This window comes from Tursiops truncatus, chromosome X (genome assembly GCF_011762595.2).
Source record: "Tursiops truncatus isolate mTurTru1 chromosome X, mTurTru1.mat.Y, whole genome shotgun sequence".
NCBI classification, from domain to species: Eukaryota; Metazoa; Chordata; class Mammalia; order Artiodactyla; family Delphinidae; genus Tursiops; species Tursiops truncatus.
Window position 1 is genome coordinate 107,156,135 of NC_047055.1, and position 22,106 is coordinate 107,178,240.

General features: G+C 37.8%; 1 pseudogene; it reads right to left on the reverse strand.

The window, feature by feature from the left end:
* Window positions 1-20,261: 20,261 nt before the first annotated feature.
* On the reverse strand, window positions 20,262-21,525 carry LOC101319490 (lysosomal dipeptide transporter MFSD1 pseudogene; annotated as a pseudogene).
* Between the last annotated feature and the right edge of the window lie 581 nt (window positions 21,526-22,106).

Below are 22,106 nucleotides of genomic sequence, written 5' to 3' on the forward strand. Positions count from 1 at the left end.
AAAAAAGACAAGGGCATTACCTTCATGGATCCCACATTTTGGGGGAAATTGAAACCAGTTAGAGAACAGTAATATTGTCATTTATAAATGTCCTGTGTAGCACAGCCCTTTCCTCATGGAACCTTCAGTCTAGCTGGGAGATGATGTTAAATAACCACATGAATACTTTCACTCACGACAACAGTTACAAAGAAGTGCAGGTAGCAGGGAGAACATAACACAGTGGAACGAAACCCACTCTGGGGATCAAAGGATGCTTTTCCAAAGAAGTGACTTTATCCTATGAGATGAAAGAGGAAAATTTGTTTCTTAAAAGTGAGAAAAGAGTGTGGAGGTGGAGAAGAATGTTTCGCATGGGGAGTATTTGCAAAAGCCTGAGGCAGAATGGTTTGCGGAGCTTCACAAGAAATCCAAGTAAGATTGGCAAAGAGTAAACGAGAGGTAGAATGGCAGGCATGTCAGTCAGTTTACTGGGGACAAGGGCATAGATCAGGTCGACAAGGGCCCGGTGGTCAATTTTCATAGTTCCTTAACTTTATAGGAACAAATACATTTTAAAGAGAATTCAACTAATTCAGAGTATTGAGTCAAAATATTTTTCACATGTATCTCTTTTGTATCTGACATGTGAAGTGAAGAAAAATAATATGAAAAGCTATAATTATCAAAATGATTGAAGTATTGATGTCAACTTGACCCAAATTGTATATACAGTATCACTTCAAGCGTGCCCACGCGCCGCACGTGTGTGTGAGTTCTATTACTGATGATTTCAGGATTGTATAAGCGCTTTCTCCACAGACTTCTCCTATAACTGTTCAAAATAAAATACTATTTTGTGGGAAAAACATTCTTTTTAATATTACGATTAGTTATGATCCTGATAGGGAAATGATATGGATAGTAAGAACATGACTTCAATGTTCTAGGGCAGTTCTAAACATGACATATACTTAGTTCACAGGCTAAACATCAAAAAAAAAAAAAATTCTAAGGTTCCTAGCCCAGATTCTGACTCACATTTTATTTTTCCTCATGCAGGGGCTCAATCAGACCAACTGAACACAATAAGGAATTCAATCTTATCTTTTATATGAGTTATCTTGAATCATAATAAATTACTCATAGACATAAGGGAAATAAATTATCCTCCTCAGACATTTCACCATGAAGATATATACCCTTTCTATAAACAAACCACTTTCTAGAACTTAAACTATTTTAGGTAGGATTCACCCTAAAATTGACTGAGATATTCCAAGGTTTAAGCTTTTAGAGAGGACACTAGCAAAGCTAGATTCATTGATGAAAGAAACCAATGCTCCATCAGAGTAGCAGGTAACCCTAGATCATTCTGTTTTCTAAGTTCTGAAAACTTAACAGTTATGACATGAATTTACACCCATTCTTTACATTAAGTACAAGCTAGGAACACGTGATCATAAATTGATGAGGAAAGCAGTGCACTTTGAGTGTAAACACTTCTTTCTGAGGTTTTTAATGTTCCTATTCCAATTCCACTAAGTCTAGCTATATTTCCACTTCCTTTTTTTTCATAGTTTTTTTTCTGACTCATCCCTCTATCGTACATTGATAAATGGATGAAGTAAATAAATGTATTAGTTTATTTTTGTACAGTATAATGTCAAACTGTATAAACTATGGGTTCTCATTCCAATTTTGCCTCGAACACTATTTTCATTCTTCATATTGTTTTTTCAGAATCTGTGGCAGAAAGTTCAGACTTCAAATGAATAACGGTTAAACTCAATCTAGTACATATTTTAGATTCAGCCTGTAAACATTGGGAATAAGGGTTTCTCCCCTGTGTTTTATTATCCTTATCTCAGAGACAAGATTAGAGAAGAAAAATAAAACCTAATTTAGATCCCTTATATAGCAACATGTTAAAATTGAAGTTTAAACCAAGCCACCAATGCCCAATAAATGTGAAATTCCAAAGTGAGGTGTCAGATTACCATATGCAGAAATCATAAAGGAAAGAGAAGTGGTTTTCAATACATGGATGCACACTGGAATCACCTGAGGACCTTATGGAACCACTGATGCCTGGGTTCGAGCCCCAGGAGTTCTTCTTACATTCAGCTGGTGTATGGACTGGGCATTGGGATTTTTAAAAAGCTAAGAGATTCTAATGTTGAGAACCACTATTTTAGCTAATAGTAATGAGTTAGAGAACACTGAAGAGTCACACTTTACAGATAAACACTGCAATTGTTCAATGAATATTTGTTGAATTAAACCAATAACATGATGCTTCAAGTCTAGCGAAATATTAATGTAGGAATTATGTTTAAACTATTGAAATAGAGATTGAAGCATCCCTCAGCTGATACTGCTTATGGACTTGCTAGGAATAAAGTTAGATGTCTTCATGGAGTCTTTTTCCCATAGGGACTCTAAGACCATAGCTAATTCTTCTGTTACTTCTTGAATCATACATAGTGTAGGTTGATTAATGTCTAGATCAATTATAATTTGATCATGTATACAAACTTTTTTTAAACTCTAAAAATACTATTTTTGAAGTTAATGTTATCTGGAAGTTCCATTTCTAAAATATATCCTATCTATTAAATCTGTAGGTATTGTGATAGACAGAAGTAAGGGATATTTTTCTGACAGGGGTCACAAAATACGTTTCAGGCCAGGATGTGGGAAAGAATTTAAGATTGCTAGAAATCCATACTATTTTAGTGGTTCTAGTAAAGTGAATTAAATTAAGTCCATTTCCCTGCAAGTCTTCCACGACTTGCTACGCTCCCTCAAATGTGTGTGCGTGTGCACGCACATGCGTGTGCACACATGCACGTGTGTGTTTTACTGGCATCTTTCACATTTTGGCACAACCAGATTTTTTTACTTAAATTCTATTTGCCTCTTTTGTACTTAATACCAGTCATTTTTATTTGCTTCTTATATTTCAGACAACTTCACAACTTTACTCTGAGGGATGCTCTATGGTAATGGGATGAAGGACAGATACAGCTGCAGCATATCAGCAAGAAAGCTGTGAACACACACATACACACACAATTCCCTCTGGGAGTTTAGAGAAGCACAGGGAATCAGTGAATGTTAATACCTCCCATGTAACAGCTTTACTAGACAGATTTTGGATAGTTGGCCTTTTTCATAGCTAATAGCCATATAAGTTCTTTCAATGGTCCTTCTGCTTGCGGTATTAGAGCTGTCTCATTGATAGGCTCTCAATTCTCAGAGAATAGAGGACTTTTGAATCTTGTTTTTTTATTAGAAGGTACAGTTGATTTATGACATCATCAGTTAATTCTCGCCTCTCAATATTTAAAGTAAGAACTTTCTTAGCTGGTTGATATTTGACAAGACCACACATTCTTTAATGACACTGGTTGAAGACCAGTGAAAGACCTCAGTACTTCCTTCAGTCGAGATAGATGTATTATTACTTGTGTTAAGAAATTCCTCAAATTGCATCTCACAAAGTGATTATGTTTCTACTAAGGTGATAACCCTAGAAATACTGAAATATAATGGTGGGAAAGCACTATGTTGTAAATTGCTTGGTGCAAATATCACCATAACATTTTTAACAATTATTTAAAGTCACCTTTATAGTTCTGCTCACCATAGTTCTGCTTGTTCATAAATTCACCTCACCATAGTTCTGCTTGTTCGTAAATAAGGGCAAGAGCACAGGAGACAGCTAGTTAAAAAGATGTTTTCCTCCCCACCCCCAGAGGCCTCCTAGGATTCAGGAGGAGTGACATATTCTTAGAATTGAGCAGAACTAATAAGATTATGTGGAAAGGATTGAAGATGTGAGAGGGAACTTGCCTACTGATTCCATATGCTTCCATCCTGACTTGCCTGACAGATTTGATCAAGCAAAGTTCAGGAACTCCTGAAGCTAAACTAAAGAATGTCTCCAGGGATCTGTTAGTTAAGTTAAAGTGTAGTCAACCAATACAGGAACAGTCCCCTATAAGGAGGAAGCAATTACTCTGCCATTAAACGATCCTGATACCAAATGATAACTCTACTACTTACTAATAATTTAAGACATCTAAGCCTCAGATTATCATTAGAGAGGAGCTGCTGAGAAGACTGAGAGGTATTTCATCAGGTCAGAAGACCAAACTGTTCTTCAACGAATAATTATAGGGCATTTACTGTACTTCATGGATGACACAAGGGCTGTGAAGATGCAGATAAAAGGGCAAAGCCTGCACTCAAGGGGACTATCGGGTGGTAGGGATACAGACTTATAAATCATTATAATAGAATGTGGTAATCAGTGTCATTATAATGTGTAGTGGGAAGACAGGGGGAAGAAGTCCAGAAATGCCTAGAAGAATCAAGGAACTCCTCACAAGGAAGATAACCTCGGGCTTGGGCTGAGACTTTAAGGATTCAAATAGGCATTTATTAGAGATGCTAACTTAAGGATCACATTCTAGGCAAAAAGAACAATGGTGTAAATGACAGGAAGGTGTAAGAGTGCTCTTGGGCAAGAGGTTTGTAAGAGGATATTAAAGAGCAGTTATAGAAAATTTGGTTGATCAGGTAGGCAAGGGCCAGAGGATGAAGAGACTGTATGTCATGCCAAGGAATTGTTGTTTGTTTGGTTTTTTTCCCTAAAGATGACGAGAAGCCAATGACATATTTTGAGCAAAGAGCTGACGTCATATTTGTTCTCAAAAGATCATTCTCAAGAGATGTTAGAGGATGGATTGGAGAAGGGTAAAATTAAGGAGGAGAGCACAGTGAACAGGACGTTCAATACTGTGGGTAGGATGCGGTGAGAGCAGTGGCAGAAGGGATGGAGACAAATACATCAAGAATTTATTATGGAGCAGAGTGAATAACTATGCAGAAAAATTGGGTATGGAAGATGAGGAGATCTAGAAGGAGATTTAGGATTGGGACTTGGACAACTGAATGGATGGTAGTTTTTCCTCACCAATATAAGAAATTTCAAAAGAAGCATATAGAAATGGGAAGATGGTGAGTTTGTTGATAGGCTTCCGGAATATGAGGGGTTCATAAGACATTCATTTAGAAACGTAAAACATCAAGAAAAGAGCCTGGCCTATAGTAGACGGTCAGTAAATTGTCGTTCACCTTCCTTTTGAACCAAGAAGAAGTCTCATTAAGCTACTGAATATATGCAGATAAAACCTAAAGAGAGGGACTTCCACAGAGGCGCAGTGGTTAAGAATCCGCCTGCCAATACAGGGGACATGGGTTCGAGCCCTGGTCCGGGAAGATCCCACATGCAGCAGAGCAACTAAGCCTGTGCGTCACAACTACTGAGCCTGTGCTCTAGAGCCCGCGAGCCGCAATTACTGAAGCCCGTGTGACACAACTACTGAAGTCCACGCACCTAGAGCCCATGCTCCGCAGCAAGAGAAGCCACTGCAATGAGGCCAGTGCACCGCAACAAAGAGTAGCCCCCGCTCGCCACAACTAGAGAAAGCCTGTGCGCAGCAACAAAGATACAACGCAGCCAAAAATAAATCTTAAAAATTTTTTAAAAACCTAAAGAGAAATATTTGATCTCCTTTCAGTTTCAAAATTGATTCTTCCTATATGTTTTGCACATGCTCTTCCCTTCACCTAGATGATCCTGCCTGCACAGTCCTCCTTCAGCCTCTTTTCATCCTTCCAGTCTTGGTTTGAAGATCTTCTAAGTCAGGCCTTCTGTAATCATGTTCAGAAACAGTTACCTCCCAACTGAGTACACATCACATCTTCCTACTGATGACCGTCACAGAAAATTTCTCAATTTTCAAATAAACGATTTGTATTAGTTTATTTGCTTATTAGTTTATCTGCCTTTCCCTTTAGGTTCTATTTTAAGGTGAAGAAAGAAAGAAAAAAAGAAAGGGAGGGAGGGAAGGAAGGAAGGAAGGAAGGAAGGACGAAGGGAGGGAGGAAGGAATCAGTAGACCCTGTTTAACTTTGAAATTAATTATCCAATCTGTGCATATAAAAACTCCGTCACCTGTTCTTATTACAAATGTATGCAAAACCCACATTGTTTTCAGTTTTTGCATATTTCACTCCTTAACATCTCAGAGTAAGACAGGGAAGGAAGAGAAAGTATAAAACACAAATAAAATTGTGCAGGTCTCTTTCACAGATAATAATGATCTCCTGCGGTTGGTGCCCCACACCATGGCAAGTGTACTGATGATTAGAATTCTAACAAAAAGTATGATCCAGCAAGGAAATGGCTCCACAATACCATCAGCCAGCTGAATGTATCTACAGCAAAACAAGTCAAGAAAATCCTACTCAAGCATCTATTATAGGCAAACCAGTGTGCCATTTTTGGCAGGTGATAAAAAAATGATTTAAAGCACAGTATCTTCCTTAAATGAATTTACAATTTAGTAATGAGGATGAGAAAATTACGAATAACTAAACCATATGGCAGAATGTGAAACAAGCCATGAGAGATGTTCAAACACAACACCGTCAGAAGCCATAAAATTCCTTTTCCAAGTCAGCAGTGTGCTTTCTTAAATGGCAGTGGCTTCATTTTTAATTCAAGAATAGAGGAGGGAACAAACCAGAGAGCAGGGGAGTAATGCAGGTGTTGGGAATTTGATATTCTTCTTGGAAATATAAACTACAGAATGGAATGCAATCACAGGATCAGAAACCATACAGTAGGTGCATGGCAGTTAGGACGTATTTGAAATCCATCTCTTCATCAAATTTTTGTGACTTTTTACAGCGTCTATATGAAAGTGGTTTTAATAAAATGTAACAGGGACTTAAGAACACATTTGTAAAGAATTTCATATTCTACCTATGTGGTGCTAAGTTACTGCATATGGTACAGAGCTCTGCTTGTTTTTCTTCCATGTCAGTTTTGACTCTCAAATACACATAAAAGACCCATAATGTCTGTAGCCTGAGATATTACATTTGAGATTTGTATACTCTGTACTCTTTTTACTGCTGACCTTATCACTTAAAGAAACAGAACCTGAAATCAATGGCCAATTCATTTTCCTTAAGGATGTAAGAGCAAATAAAATCCACACCAATTGTCCTGGTTCGTAAGCAATGGGAAATAGTTTTGTCAAAGTAAATAGGATGTGAATACATTGAATGATGAAATAAGATTCCAATAATATAGTCATCTTTCGGACTAATTTCACAATATTAAATATCTCCCTTGAATTTTATCATGGTGAATTAATACACCAGAAAAAAATTGTAAAACCTAAGAAAGAAATTCTACAGTAAAATATTAAATCTTACTTCTTTAAAAACCTAGCAATTCTCAGGCCCAAAATTATTTTTCCACATCTTTATTGGAGTATAAATGCTTTACAATGTTGTGTTAGTTTCTACTGTACAACAAAGTGAATCACCTATATGTATACATATATCCCCATATCACCTCCCTCTTGAGTCTGCCTTCCACCCTCCCTATCCCATCCCTCTAGGTGGTCACACAGCACCGAGCTGATCTCCCTGTGCTATGTGGCTGCTTCCCACTAGCCATCCATTTTACATTTGGTAGTGTATATATGTCAGTGCTACTCTCTCACTTCATCCCAGCTTACCCTTCCACCTCCCCATGTCCTCAAGTCTGTTCTCTATGTCTGCATCTTAATTCCTGTCCAGCCCCTAGGTTCTTCAGAACCTTTTATTTTTTTACATTCCATATATATGTGTTAGCATACGGTATTTGCTTTTCTCTTTTTGACTTACTTCACTCTGTAGAACAGACTCTAGGTCCATCCACCTCACTACAAATAACTCAATTTCACTTCTTTTTATGGCTGAGTAATATTCCATTGTATATATGTGCCACATCTTCTTTATCCATTCATCTGTTGATGGACACTTAGGTTGCCTCCATGTCCTGGCTATTGTAAATAGAGCTGCAATGAACATAGTGGAACATGACTCTGTTGTTTTTTTTGTTTGTTTCTTCTTTTTGCAGTATGCGGGCGTCTCACTGTCACAGCCTATCCCATCGTGGAGCACAGACTCCGGACGTGCAAGCCCAGCAGCCATGGCTCACGGGCCCAGCCGCTCCATGGCATGTTGGATCTTCCCGGACTAGGGCACAAACCCATGTCCCCTGCATCGGCAGGCGGACTCTCAACCACTGCACCACCAGGGAAGCCCCATGACTCTTTTTGAATTATGGTTGTCTCCAGGTATATGCCCAATAGTGGGACTGCTGGGTCGTATGGTAGTTCTATTTTTAGTTTTTTTAGGGAACCTCCATACTGTTCTCCATAGTGGCTGTACCAATTCACATTCCCACCAACAGTGCAAGAGGGTTCCCTTTTCTCCACACCCTCTCCAGCATTTATTGTTTCTAGATTTTTGATGATGGCCATGCTGACTGCTGTGAGGTGATACCTCACTGTAGTTTTGATTTGCATTTCTCTAATGATTAGTGATGTTGAGCATCCTTTCAAATGTTTCTTGGCAATTTGTATATCTTCTTTGGAGAAATGTCTATTTAGGTCTTCTGCCCATTTTAGGACTGGATTGTTTGTTTTTTTGATATTGAGCTGCATGAGCTGCTTGTAAATTTTGGAGATTAATCCTTTGTCAGTTGCTTCATTTGCAAATACTTTCTCCCATTCGGAGGGTTGTCTTTTCATCTTGTATAGGGTTTCCTTTGCTGTGCAAAAGCTTTGAAGTTTCATTAGGTCCCATTTGTTTATTTTTGGTTTTATTTCCATTTCTCTAGGAGGTGGGTCAAAAAGGAACTTGCTGTGATGTATGTCATAGAGTGTTCGGCCTATGTTTTCCTCTAAGAGTTTAATAGTGTCTGGCCTTACATTTAGGTTTTTAAGCCATTTTGAGTTTATTTTTGTGTATGGTGTTAGGGAGTGTTCTAATTTCATTCTTTTACATGTAGCTGTCCAGCTTTCCTAGCACCACTTATTGAAGAGGCTGTTTTTTCTCCATTGTATATTCTTGCCTCCTTTATCAAAAATAAGATGTCCATATGTGCGTGGGTTTAACCCTGGGCTTTCTGTCCTGTTCCACTGATCTATATTTCTGTTTTTGTGCCAGTACCATACTGCCTTGATTACTGTAGACTGATTCCTCCAGCTCCCTTTTTCTTTATCAAGATTGCGTTGGCTATTCGGGGTCTTTTGTGTTTCCATACAAATTGTGAAGTTTTTTGTTCTACTTCTGTGAAAAATGCCATTGGTACTTTGATAGGGATTGCACTGAATCTGTAGATTGCTTTGGGTAGTAGAGTCATTTCCACAATGTTGATTCTTCCAATCCAAGAACATGGCATATCTTTCCATCTATTTGTATCATCTTTAATTTCTTTCATCAGTGTCTTATAATTTTCTGCATACAGGTCTTTTGTCTCCTTAGGTAGGTTTATTCCTAGGTATTTTATTCTTTTTGTTGCAATGGTGAATGGGAGTGTTTTCTTAACTTCACTTTCAGATTTTTCATCCTTAGTGTATAGGAATGCCAGAGATTTCTGTGCATTAATTTTGTATCCTGCTACTTTACCAAATTCATTGATTAGCTCTAGTAGTTTTCTGGTAGCATCTTTAAGATTCTCTATGTATAGTATCATGTCATCTGCAAACAGTGACAGCTTTACTTCTTCTTTTCTAATTTGGATTCCTTTTATTTCTTTTTCTTCTCTGATTTCTGTGGCTAAAACTTCCAATACTATGTTGAATAACAGTAGTGAGAGTAGACAACCTTGTCTTGTTCCTGATCTTAGTGGAAATGGTTTCAGTTTTTCACCATTGAGAACAATGTTGGCTGTGGGCTTGTCATATATGGCCTTTATTATGTTGAGATAATTCCCTCTATGCCTACTTTCTGGAGGGATTTTATCATAAATTGGTGTTGAATTTTGTCAAAAGTTTTTTCGGCATCTATTGAGATGAATATATGGTTTTTCTCCTCTAATTTGTTAATATGGTGTATCACATTGATTGATTTGCGTCTATTGAAGAATCCTTGCATTCCTGGGAAAAACCCCACTTGATCATGGTGTATGATCCTTCCAGTGTGCTGTTGGATTCTGTTTGCTAGTATTTTGTTGAGGATTTTTGCATCTATGTTCATCAGTGATACTGCCCTACAGTTTTCCTTTTTTGTGACATCTTTGTCTGGTTTTGGTATCAGGGTGATGGTGGCCTCGTAGAATGAGTTTGGGAGTGTTCCTCCCTCTGCTATATTTTGGAAGAGTTTGAGAAGGATATGTGTTAGCTCTTCTCTAAATGTTTGATAGAATTCATCTGTGAAGCCATCTGGTCCTGAGCTTTTGTTTGTTGGAAGAGTTTTAATCCCAGTCTCAATTTCAGTGCTTGTGATTGGTTTGTTTATATTTTCTATTTCTTCCAGGTTCAGTCTTGGAAGGTTGTGCCTTTCTGAGAATTTGTCCATTTCTTCCAGGCTGTCCATTTCATTGGCATATAGTTGCTTGTAGTAATTTCTCATGATCCTTTGTATTTCTGCAGTGTCAGTTGTTACTTCTCATTTTTCATATTCTGTTGATTTGAGTCTTCTCCCTTTTTTTCTTGATGAGTCTGGCTAATGGTTTATCAATTTTGTTCAACTTCTCAAAGAACCAGCTTTTAGTTTTATTGACCTTTGCTACTGTTTCCTTCATTTCTTTTTCATTTATTTCTGATCTGATCTTTATGATTTCTTTCCTTCTGCTAACTTTGGGGTTTTTTTTTTTCTTCTTTCTCTAATTGCTTTAGGTGTAAGGTTAGTTTGTTTATTTGAGATGTTTCTTCTTTCTTGAGATAGGGTTGTATTGCTATAAACTTCCCTCTTAGAACTGCTTGCTGCATCCCATAGAGGTTTTGGGTCGTCGTGTTTTCATTGTCATTTATTTCTAGGTATTTTTTTATTTCCTCTTTGATTTCTTCAGTGATCTCTTGATTATTCAGCAGCGCACTGTTTAGTCTCCATGCACTGTTTAGTCTCCATGTACTGTTTTTTTTTCCTGTAACTGGTTTCTCATCTCATAGTGTTGTGGTCGGAAAAGATGCTTGATATGATTTCAATGTTCTTAAATTTTCCAAGGCTTGATTTGTGACCCAAGATGTGATCTATTCTGGAGAACATTCCATGTGCACTTGAGAAGAAAGTGTATTCTTCCGCTTTCACGTGGAATGTCCTAAAATTATCAATTAAGTCTATCTGGTCTATTGTGTCATTTAAAGCTTGTGTTTCCTTAGTTATTTTTTGTCTGGATGATCTACTGGTGTAAGTGGGGTGTTAAAGTCCCCCACTATTATTGTTTACTGTCGATTTCTCCTTTTATGGCTGTTAGCATTTGCTTTATGTATTGAGGTGCTCCTATGGTGGGTACATAAATATTTATAATTGTTATGTTTTCTTCTTGGATTGATCCCTGATCATTATGTAGTGTCCTTCCTTATCTCTTGTAACTGTCTTTATTTTAAAGTCTATTTTATCTGATACGAGTATTGCTACTCCAGCTTCCTTGTGATTTCCACTTGCATGGAATATCTTTTTCCATCCCCTCACTTTCAGTCTGTATGTGTCCCTAGGTCTGAAGTGGGTTTCCTGTAGACAGCATATACAGGGGTCTTGTTTTTGTATCCATTCAGCCAGTCTTTGTCTTTTGGTTGGAGCATTTAATCCATTTACATTCAAGGTGATTATTGATATATATGTTCCTGTTACTATTTTCTTAATTGATTTGGGTTTGGTTTTGTGGGTCGTTTTCTTCTCTTGTGTTTCCTGCTTAGAGAAGTTCCTTTAGCATTTGTTGGAAAGCTGGTTTGGTGGTGCTGAATTCTCTTAACTTTTGCTTGTCTGTAAAGTTTTTAATTTCTCCATTGAATCTGAATGAGATCCCTGCTGGGTAGAGTAATCTTGGCTGTAGCTTTTTCCCTTTCATCATTTTTTTTAAATTTATTTTTTATTTTTGGCTGTGTTGAGTCTTCATTGCTGGGCACTGGCTTACTCTAGTTGTGGTGAGCAGGGGCTACTCTTCATTGCGGTGCACGGGCTTCTCATTGTGGTGGCTTCTCCTGTTGCAGAGCACAGGCTCTAGGCGCATGGGCTTCAGTAGTTGCAGCGTGCAAGCTTCAATAGCTGTGGCACAAGGGCTCGGTAGTTGTGGCTCATGGGCTCTAGAGCACAGGCTCAGTAGTTGTGGCACACGGGCTTAGTTGCTCCACGGAATGTGGGACCTCCCCGGACCAGGGCTCGAACCCATGTCCCCTGCATTGGCAGGCGGATTCTTAACCACTGCGCCACCACGGAAGCCCCCTTTCATCATTTTAAATATGTCCTCCCACTCCCTTCTGGCTTGCAGAGTTTCTGCTGAAAGATCAGCTGTTAACCTTATGGGGATTCCCTTGTATGTTATTTGTTGCTTTTCTCTAGCTGCTTTTAATATTTTTTTTGTATTTAATTTTTGATAGTTTGATTACTATGTGTCTCGGCATGTTTCTCCTTGGGTTTATGCTGTATGGGACTGTCTGCACTTCTTGGACTTGATTGGCTATTTCCTTTTCCATGTTAGGGAAGTTTTTGACTCTAATCTGTTCAAATTTTTCTCAGACCGTTTGTTTTTCTCTTCTTCTTCTGGGACCCCTATAATTCGAATGTTGGTGCATTTAATGTTGTCCCAGAGGTCTCTGAGACTGTCCTCAGTTCTTTTCATTCTTTTTTCTTTATTCTGCTCTGTGGCAGATATTTCCACTATTTTATCTTCCAGGTCACTGATCCGTTCTTCTGCCTCAGTTATTCTGCTATTGATTCCTTCTAGAGTATTTTTAATTTCAGTTATTGTGTTGGTCATCACTGTTTGTTTGCTCTTTAGTTCTTCTAGATCCTTGTTAATTGTTTCTTGTATTTTTTTCCATTCTGTTTCTGAGATTTTGGATCATGTTTACTATCATTACTCTGAATTGTTTTTCAGGTAGGTTGCCTATTTTGTCTTCATTTATTTGGTCTTGTAGGTTTTTACCTTGCTCCTTCGTCTGTAAGTAATTTATTTTGTCATTTCTTTTTTGATGGGTGGTGGTGTATTCCTGTCTTACTGGTTGTTTGGCCTGAGGCGTCCAGCACTGGAGTTTGCAGGCAGTTGGCCCAAGAGGGCAGGGGAAACCTGGCCACTCTCCCTTTTGATCCTCTGCCCTCCCAGTGGCCCCCCAGTTTTCCCCTTCAGTCATGGGATCCCTTCCCCTCCCCCAGCCTCCCCTCAGGGGCGCCAGTCCCATCCTGCTTCCGCTTCTCCTCCCCCCTCACTCCTCCCCATGCCCCACATCCTACCTGGTCACTGGGGGTTCCTCCTATCCCCTTAGGTGTCTGTGGTCCCCCACCGGTGCCTGATAGGTGCCCTAGTTGTGTGGAGACACGAATTCCGCCTCCTCCTAGTCTGCCATCTTGACCTTCTCCTCCCAAAATTTTAATAACGCTTGTAACTCCCATAACCATTACTTTTAAATTAAGTTCAATGTCTGCATTCTTCCACATCTGCTAATTTCTGACTTAACCATTTAGTGCTGTCATTTGATCACAAAACAATTTCATTTGTACAATATTAATTGTACTTACTATTTATATCAATAATATTTCTTTATTTCTATGATCTTATTACTATTTTATATTAACTGGAAGCACTTACTGGTACCAGTGTCTCCATTCTGTCAATAGATAGTAGCAATCTATCTAGAAATCTAGATAGTGTTTAGAAGTCCACTCACCAGTTTTCTTCACACTATTATTAGTGCATATAGTCCTCAAAAATCGTACATCACTGATGTAGGATATAATAGTTGCCAATGAAAGGAAATTGCCTATTCATTTGTAAAATATACAGCATAAAGAAATAATTTACCTAATAAAACTGAATACTATACTACACTGAGTTAAGATAATGAAACAGATTGAAGATACAGCAATGAGTTTTGTAGACGTGTCAATTTTTAAATAACTTTGCTCTTTAATATCACTTCTTTCCCCTCAATTCATTTTATGTCATTAAAATAATCTTTATAAATTTTAGGGGTTTTCCAGATAACATTGATTTATAATTGTATAATAAATGACTTAAAAATTGTCCTGTCTAAAGTCACAAATTTTGGAGCTTTCAACAGACTGCAATTTACCAATTCTTTTCCACTAATGATTACACATTAGTTCTGACTTCTGTTGGACCCTAATGGATATTATTTTCTAAATTTGGGGAAAGTATCAGTTTGCTGGTATTTAAAGTCATTTCCTTTTGTTCCCATACCAGCTCTAGATTCTCCTTAATAGAAAATGGGAAACTTTTTTCAATGTATTTTAGTTTTTCTTGTCTTCATTCCAAACATAGAGGCGGAGCATCAAAGGTGTTTCATTTGTGAAACAAAATTTAAGGTGAAACAGAATTAAAGGCAAAGCTAGCTCCTACCTTGGGCAAGTTCTGTGTAGAAATGTGGACCCCCTGCTCCCCAGATTTGTGCCTCTTTGAAAATAAAATTTAAAAGTCCAAATATGCCAGGGAAAATTCTATCTTTAAAAAAAAATGGCTTGCTTCAAATGGGTTGGCCTTCATTTAAGTCAATAAGTATGTTAATTTCTTGTTCACTGCTGACAAATGCTCCATAATACTCATTGGTCCTACAACTAAGCAAAAATACCAGTAGCCTATTAAGAAAGGTAGGCGAGGGCTTCCCTGGTGATGCAGTGGTTAAGAACCTGCCTGCCAATGCAGGGGACATGGGTTTGAGCCCTGGTCCTGGAAGATCCCACATGCCGTGGAGCAAATAAGCCCATGAGCCACAACTACCGAGCCTGTGCTCTAGAGCCCACGAGCCACAACTACTGAGCCCGTGTGCCACAACTACTGAAGCCCACGTGCCTAGAGCCCATGCTCTGCATGCAATGAGAAGCCACCCCAATGAGAAGCCCGTGCACCACAACAAAGAGTAGCCCCCCACTCGCCGCAACTAGAGAAAGCCCGTGCACAGCAATAAAGACCCAACACAGCCAAAAATAAATAAATTTATATTAAAAAAAAAAAGGTAGGCAGAAGATGTGAACAAGCAGTTCAGAGAAAAAGAAATGCAAATGGATATTCAATATATAAAGTATGCTGAACGTCACTCAAAATAGAAGAAATACAAATTTAAATGACACTGAAATACCATTTTTCATCTTTCAAATGGCAAAAATCCAAAATTTTGTTAAGCCTCTCTGTTTTGAAGATATAGTAAAATGGGCATTCTCACACACTGTGAGTAAGAATTTCAACTGGGAGAACCCCTATGCAGGGCAATTCGGCAATACCTATCTAATTGAGAAATACATAGGCCACTTTACTGAACATTTCCACCTCTGGGCATTGATCCTACACATATACGTGTGCTCAGGCAAAATGAGATACAAACCAGATATTTCAGATCATCACTCATCCCAACCCTTGTTGCAGTTAGGTATGACCATGCCACTAAATTCTTCCCAGTGAAATATGGACAGAAGTCGTAGGAACTTGTACCAAAGAAGATATAAGTTTGCTCTATTCGTTCATCCTCCCTCCTCACTGGAATGGCCATGACCAGAGCTACCTCGGAAGCCATACTCCTTGATTCTGTTAATGTATTTTATGAGTTTTGAAATTTTTTTAAATCAGAATCAACCCATAGCATGAAGCACTTAACCAGAAGGTACATATTATATACCTTGACAATATAAAAGTAATATTATGACTGACAAAGTGAGAGGTGAAAGAGGGAAGTAGAGCTGGAGGGAAACAGAGGGTCTAAGTTCCTTGTTTTACGTGGTGGGAAGTCAAGAGATACTTTCTCAAGTTGATGAAGAAGGAGACATATGCTTATGGAGATTAGTAAAAGTATAATATCAGTAATCAAAAAATTGATTTTTAACAAACCCAAACACAGCAGAGTGATATATGGCATAAGGAAGCTAATCCTCATTCATAACTTTGAGCCAATGCATATTGCCTAATGATGATAAACCCCAAAGCAAAGAGATAAGCAAATGCATCCTTTAGAGTTAGTAGGCAGTATCCTGAAGTATTAAAAACAGTCAAGAGTCATTACCTCTGGTTTGGGACAACATGGATGGACCTTTAGGGCATTATGCTAAGTGAAATAAGTCAGACAGAGAAAGACAAATACCGTATGATATCACTTATATGTGGAATCTAAGAAAGCCGAACTCATAGAAACAGAGTAGATTGGTGATTACCAGGGGTGGGGTGGGGGAAATGAAGAGATGTTGGTCAAAGGGGTACAAACTTCCAGTTATAAGATGAATAAGTTCTCGGGATCTAATATTACAACAGGGTGATTATAGTTAATAATACTGTAGTATGTACTTGAAAGTTGCTAATCTCATAAATCTTAAACGTTCTAACCTTAAAAAATAAACGGTAATTATGTGACATCATGCAGGTGTTAGATAACCTATCATGGTAATCATTTTGCAATACACAAGTGCATCAAATCAACATGTTGTACATCCTAAACTTACACAATGTTATATGTCAATTATATCTAAATAAAGTTGGTGAGGGGAAGTCATTACCTCTGAGGAATGAAGTTTAGCAAACACCTGCACCTCTCTTATTCCTCCTGTTGAATTCAAATAAAATTTAATGATTTTATTTGAAATTTGCACGCACAGTATAATCCTATTTTTATAAGAATTTTCTCTATTCTTCCAGATACCCTTCTCTACATATCTATTAATAAGATATTTGGAATGAAAAAATTAATTATACTATAGTTTCATTCCATTTATTAAGAAAATTTTTATTTCTTCTTTGTATTTTGGATGACATCATTTCTTTTTTGTACTTCTCTAATTTTGACCATATATAATTTATTAAAAAATTAACATCATTAACATAAAAGGCACAGACATTTTATTTTAAACAATTATTTTCATGCTTGAACATTTATTTCAATGAGGTTTTAATTTGTTTTTGCTCTTCTGCATGTTTTAAGGGAGTTTTACTTTGTTGTTACTTTTCTACATTTACTTTTAATTGTACACCATTAATTTAAAAAGGAAGTGATTATTGTTAAAAAGGGAGATGTATAATATTATGTGTAGTACAGAAAATATTTTCATTCTTGAAATTGATGAGGAATCTAATGGTGCCTAAACATTTCTAAATATAACTTCCATTTTATCATATAATACTATAATTTTCTAATAGCTACTAATTTCTTTGCAAAAGTAATCTAGGTTATTGGTCACAATGACTATTTTAATTCACTGGGATACTTATGATTTGTGAAGGAAATATCTTAACATTCCTTAGAACACTGACAGGATATACATTTATTATTTAAAAATAAGAATAAGATAAAATCAGAAGAAAATGGAAAATCCTGAAGTTAAAACAAGATGAAACAGACTTTGACATCTGAAAGTGATCAGTGCGAGACAAATAAAGTAAAATAGATATTCTTTTCACTGTCATCCATACTGTTATGTGAGAAAGACCAGAGAGTGTACAGATTTTTTAAAAAGAAAAGTAGAAGAAAATTCCCCTTCTACTGACTTCTGAGTAGCTCTGTGAGCTTCAGGCTAACCAGTGAATCCAAATCTAAACAGCATGGCAGGAGAAGATGGCTGGTTCCTGAACTATAGATGAATGGGACAGTGGGCAAGCCTACTGCTCATCCACTCCTGTGGCCCAGCAAAGACCACTTGCCCTATGACTATATTCTCAGACAACAAAATATCCCTTCCTGGGTCAAACGAAGCTATTAAGACATTAGCAGTATGGTTTTTGAAGATGAACAGCATGTTAAAAGGGTAAAAATCTATTACGATTGCAAAATTGCCTGGAGCAAAGTGAGAATAGAACTTTCGAACTCCCTAACCTCATGCAGTGACCATCTTGCCAAATGGTAGTTCTCTTTCTAGTTAGATGGCCCAGCAGCTATCCCAGAAATAAAAAGCCCTTAAGAAACCTGATAAAACATTCAGCTGCCATTTCAAATTTCTGAGGGAAAAATAAGCACAACTGACAGGCAAACCTAAATTTTGCAAAGACAAAAACCATTAGACTTTATCAAATTAATGAATCAGCTCTTTGGCAACATCACTGAACTCCATCTCACTAAAGCTGAGACATAGCTACAAAAATCTATTTTGATGTTAGGAGATCTTCATATAAGCACAGAATTAACATCATCAGATTGACTCACGTACTTCTAAATCATTAATAAACAAAATCTTAGACTATGAATAGACAAATAAAACTCTTCTAGAGAGAATGTTTAAATCTTCACAATTTTCCCACTCGTCCCTTGCCAAGACACAATGATGAGAAAAAGAGGCACAGTGTAATTGTGAGACAAAAATGCAGGAAAACACACTAATTAGGACTAGGGCAAAGATGATTCTGGCTGTGAAAATATGAATTGAAGAATATTCTCAAAACTTTGCTCATTTTTAAAATGAGTGTAATAAAAAAATGCAAGTCAAGCTAATAGAGTTCACTCGTTCTGCTGTCTAGCTGGTGTTCGAGGTAGGAGTGATTTATGAGAAGCATACCAACTGCACATAAATGTATCCTTCCAAAAATGCTTCGGAAAGCTATGAAGGACTTTGAACATGGTCCTCCAGATTTTCAAAATCTCAACCCCAAGTACAGAATCTGCTAAACAAATCCAGTTGGATTTCCTGAGACTTTTATTGTGTTAGCCTCAGGCACCTGTGGAAGAAAGCAGTCAGACTCAAAGTGCCTTCAGCCCAAGCCTGTGCTTGCATATTTTTTTTGCTTTTGAGTTCAGTGCCCATAGTAGACATTTAGTAAATCTTTGTCAAAGGAAGGACAAAATAAGGAAGTAAAGATGGAAAGTAGGGAGGGAGAGACGGAGGAAGGAAGAAAAGAAGAATGGAAGGGAAAGAAGGAATCTCTTAAGGAATCTGAAGAGCAAAGCCATGTTCAATTCCCTGATAACTGCTCAGAAATGACGTGTCATTTACATACATCTAAATACAAACTGATGAAATGCGAGGAAAGGAGGATGAAACACATCAATTAAATGGCTCTATAAAGTGGGAAGCTGATACTGCCACCAGAGGAATCGTAAGTGTACAATTTCTGGGGCATGCTACTTCTCCAAGTTGTGTCATCCCAATAGGAAGCCTCAATACTGGCAATGAAGACCCTGAAACATATGTTTGACTAGGTCTCCATATTGAAAAATAAATCAAGTCCAAAATAAAAATATATTCATCCAGTCATCCAAAAGCCAATGGCAATTTGTAAACAACCGTGGAGACTCAATCTTGTCTTTCTGGTTCCAGGCTGTAGCAATGTCTAAGGAATCTGTATGTAGAAGGAGACATCTTAATTGTGAGAAATTTTTATTTGTCAAAAATCACAAATATTAATTTAAATAGAATATTTTAAAAGCTTAATTCCTAGGGGCAGGCAGAATATACAAGGAAATAAAACTACAGTGTTTTACTAAAAGAAACAGGAAAGAGGAACTAAATTTTTGGGCATGGAGATGGCAGACTAGATTTCTGCAAACTTTTTTTTTCCTCCTCTTGCAGTGTTTTTATTTAACCTTGTAGATACGCAATTATCATAATTTACAGGACGTTTTTTAGTAATTAATTGGACTATAAGAAAAACCATACAGAAAGTTTGTACCACAAAATTATGTCCCTAAGGGATTAGGGTCCTCATTAACAGAAATAAAGAAGCTCAAAAGGGTCACTGCTCAGCAACCTCTGGTAACTAAAGAGAGCAGAACACAATCTGCTATTTGTGGAAATGAGACTTCATAAAAATATCTTTCAAATATTCCCTATTACAAAAGGGAATGCCTATTAAAATGCTATTGTTTATTCTATATAAAATATCCTTTCTAATCCCTCAAAAGCTTTTTTTTTTTGCTTTAAGATTAAAGGCCATATCCCTAAGATACACTTTGTGAAAATTATCTCAATACAAGATCTATAGATTTCCATTATTTACTGTCCTTACTCAAAATCACCTGCATGTAGCAGATGCAATTTTCTAAACTTCATCATTGATGAGCCTATTCCAAAGCAGAATTCTTCAGCAATACAAAAGACACAGGCTAAAACAGTCCTCACAGTTATACTTTAAAATAGATATATTCAAAATATAAATATAATAATTCTCCAGACCATTATTTTTCCTAATGACTAAACTCTAAATTAAAAGAAAAAAAATTGGAGGTTTTCAAACCAATGATGTGTGCAGCCCATTCTCATGACACAGTCATTTAAACTTCTCACTCTGTACGAGAAAGTTTTATTTCTTCCCTTTATCTTGCAGAATAATTTAGGTTCCCACCTTGGCCACGATTCACCAAGTAGAGTAAGACCACAGATAAAAGTGAGAAAGAAACACAGGCAATGAAGAAAACTTCTAAAAACAGATATCCCCAAGTATCCAATATCATGCCAGCAATGATGGAAATGACTGCCAACCCAAGATTCTGAATGGACTGCATGAAGCCATATGCAGTTCCCAGTTGATGTTCGGGAACTACAAATGCCACCATTGGCCACAATGCACAGGCAAGCAATGAGTAGGAGAGTCCCAGGAGGTACACAGCAACCCACCACTGCACACAGAACCCAGATGATGTTCCTTCCTGTTTTATCCACCAGAAGCCCAAATATGGGGGACATGGGAGCTGATATTACATATACAATACTGTTAACAGCACTCGCTGCCTGGGAGGAAAAGCCAAATTTCTCTGTAAAGAAAACTTTCCCAAGTCCAGTGAACGGGAACACAGCAACATAATAGCCGACACAGATGATGAATATGAGCCACAGGGGGAAGGAGAGGTCCTTCACATCAGTTAACTTGATAACTTCACCCGTTTTTCCTTGCTCTTTACGAAGGATTCGTTCTGCTCTCTGATCCAAGTAAGCAAGGGCCAAGGCACAGACTAGTGAAAGAAGACATGTTATACCCCCGATCGTAAGTGTGACCCCAAGGGTTGTGTGACCAGCAGAACCCAACTAAGCTTCAACCTTATAATACAGCCACCCCATGAGGTTCATGTTTACTGTACTTCCAGTTCTAGCCATGCTTAGCTGGAGTCCAAACACCAAGTTTAATTCTTTGCCTTTAAACCAACTCACAGCATATGTATTCTGGGCAACTGCTAAGGACTCCCCACCAATCCCAAACACAAACCTTCCAAATTCCATCAGCCAAAAAGCACGAAATATTCCACCCAGAGCAAAAACAACCTGTCCAACGCAAACAAAGCAACTAAAAATAATGGTGCCCCATCGTATTCCAAATACGCGGTCTACCAAAAAGCCACCAAAGAAACACAAAGCTACATTGGGCCAAGAATACCAGGCATACAGCAGCATGAATTTCGTGGTATTCACCTGCATATCCCGTTTAACCTGAGTCTGAAGGGCAGCAGGATTATCATAGCAAAAATAGCCACCGAAACCAAGGAAGCATATCAGCAACTGTGCCAAAAGCCGGTGCGCCAGGCGACTGGTGTCGCAGAGGGCCGGCAGCGCCCCGGGGGCAGGGGGTGTAACGGGGGCGCCTCTGCCGGCCTCGTTGGCGCCGCCAGGCAGCGGCGCCCTCGCTTCCTCCTCCTCCTCCTCCTCCTCCTCCATCGGGCCGACAGGAGACCGAGAGATGACAGTCTGCAAACTTTTATATGCTCTTAGAAATGCCATTCTCCATTTCAATTCCTCAGTTTCTTAATAATCATTTTATATTCGCCAAGCATATACCATCTGATAACTTGGAAGAAGAAGGTTACAACTTTGATAACAAAAAGAAGTCAACCTAAAATGAAACACCACTTAAAACACAACACAATGAAGTGGAAAATTCTCATTGAGACATATTAGCTTACAGACCCCTTTTTCCTCAATATATTTGGAAAAGAATATTCAATGTCCACCTTGTTGATTTCCCTCTCTGCTAGGAATTAGCTTTATAGTATTTGTAAACGTGTTAATTTAATCCAAAGCCACAGGAAGTTTTTTTTTTAATGACATCAATAGCACAAAATCTCATTAAAAGTAACAATTTTGTTCAACCAACATTTTTTTTTTTCCATTTCTACTTAGGTAGTTTACAGTACACT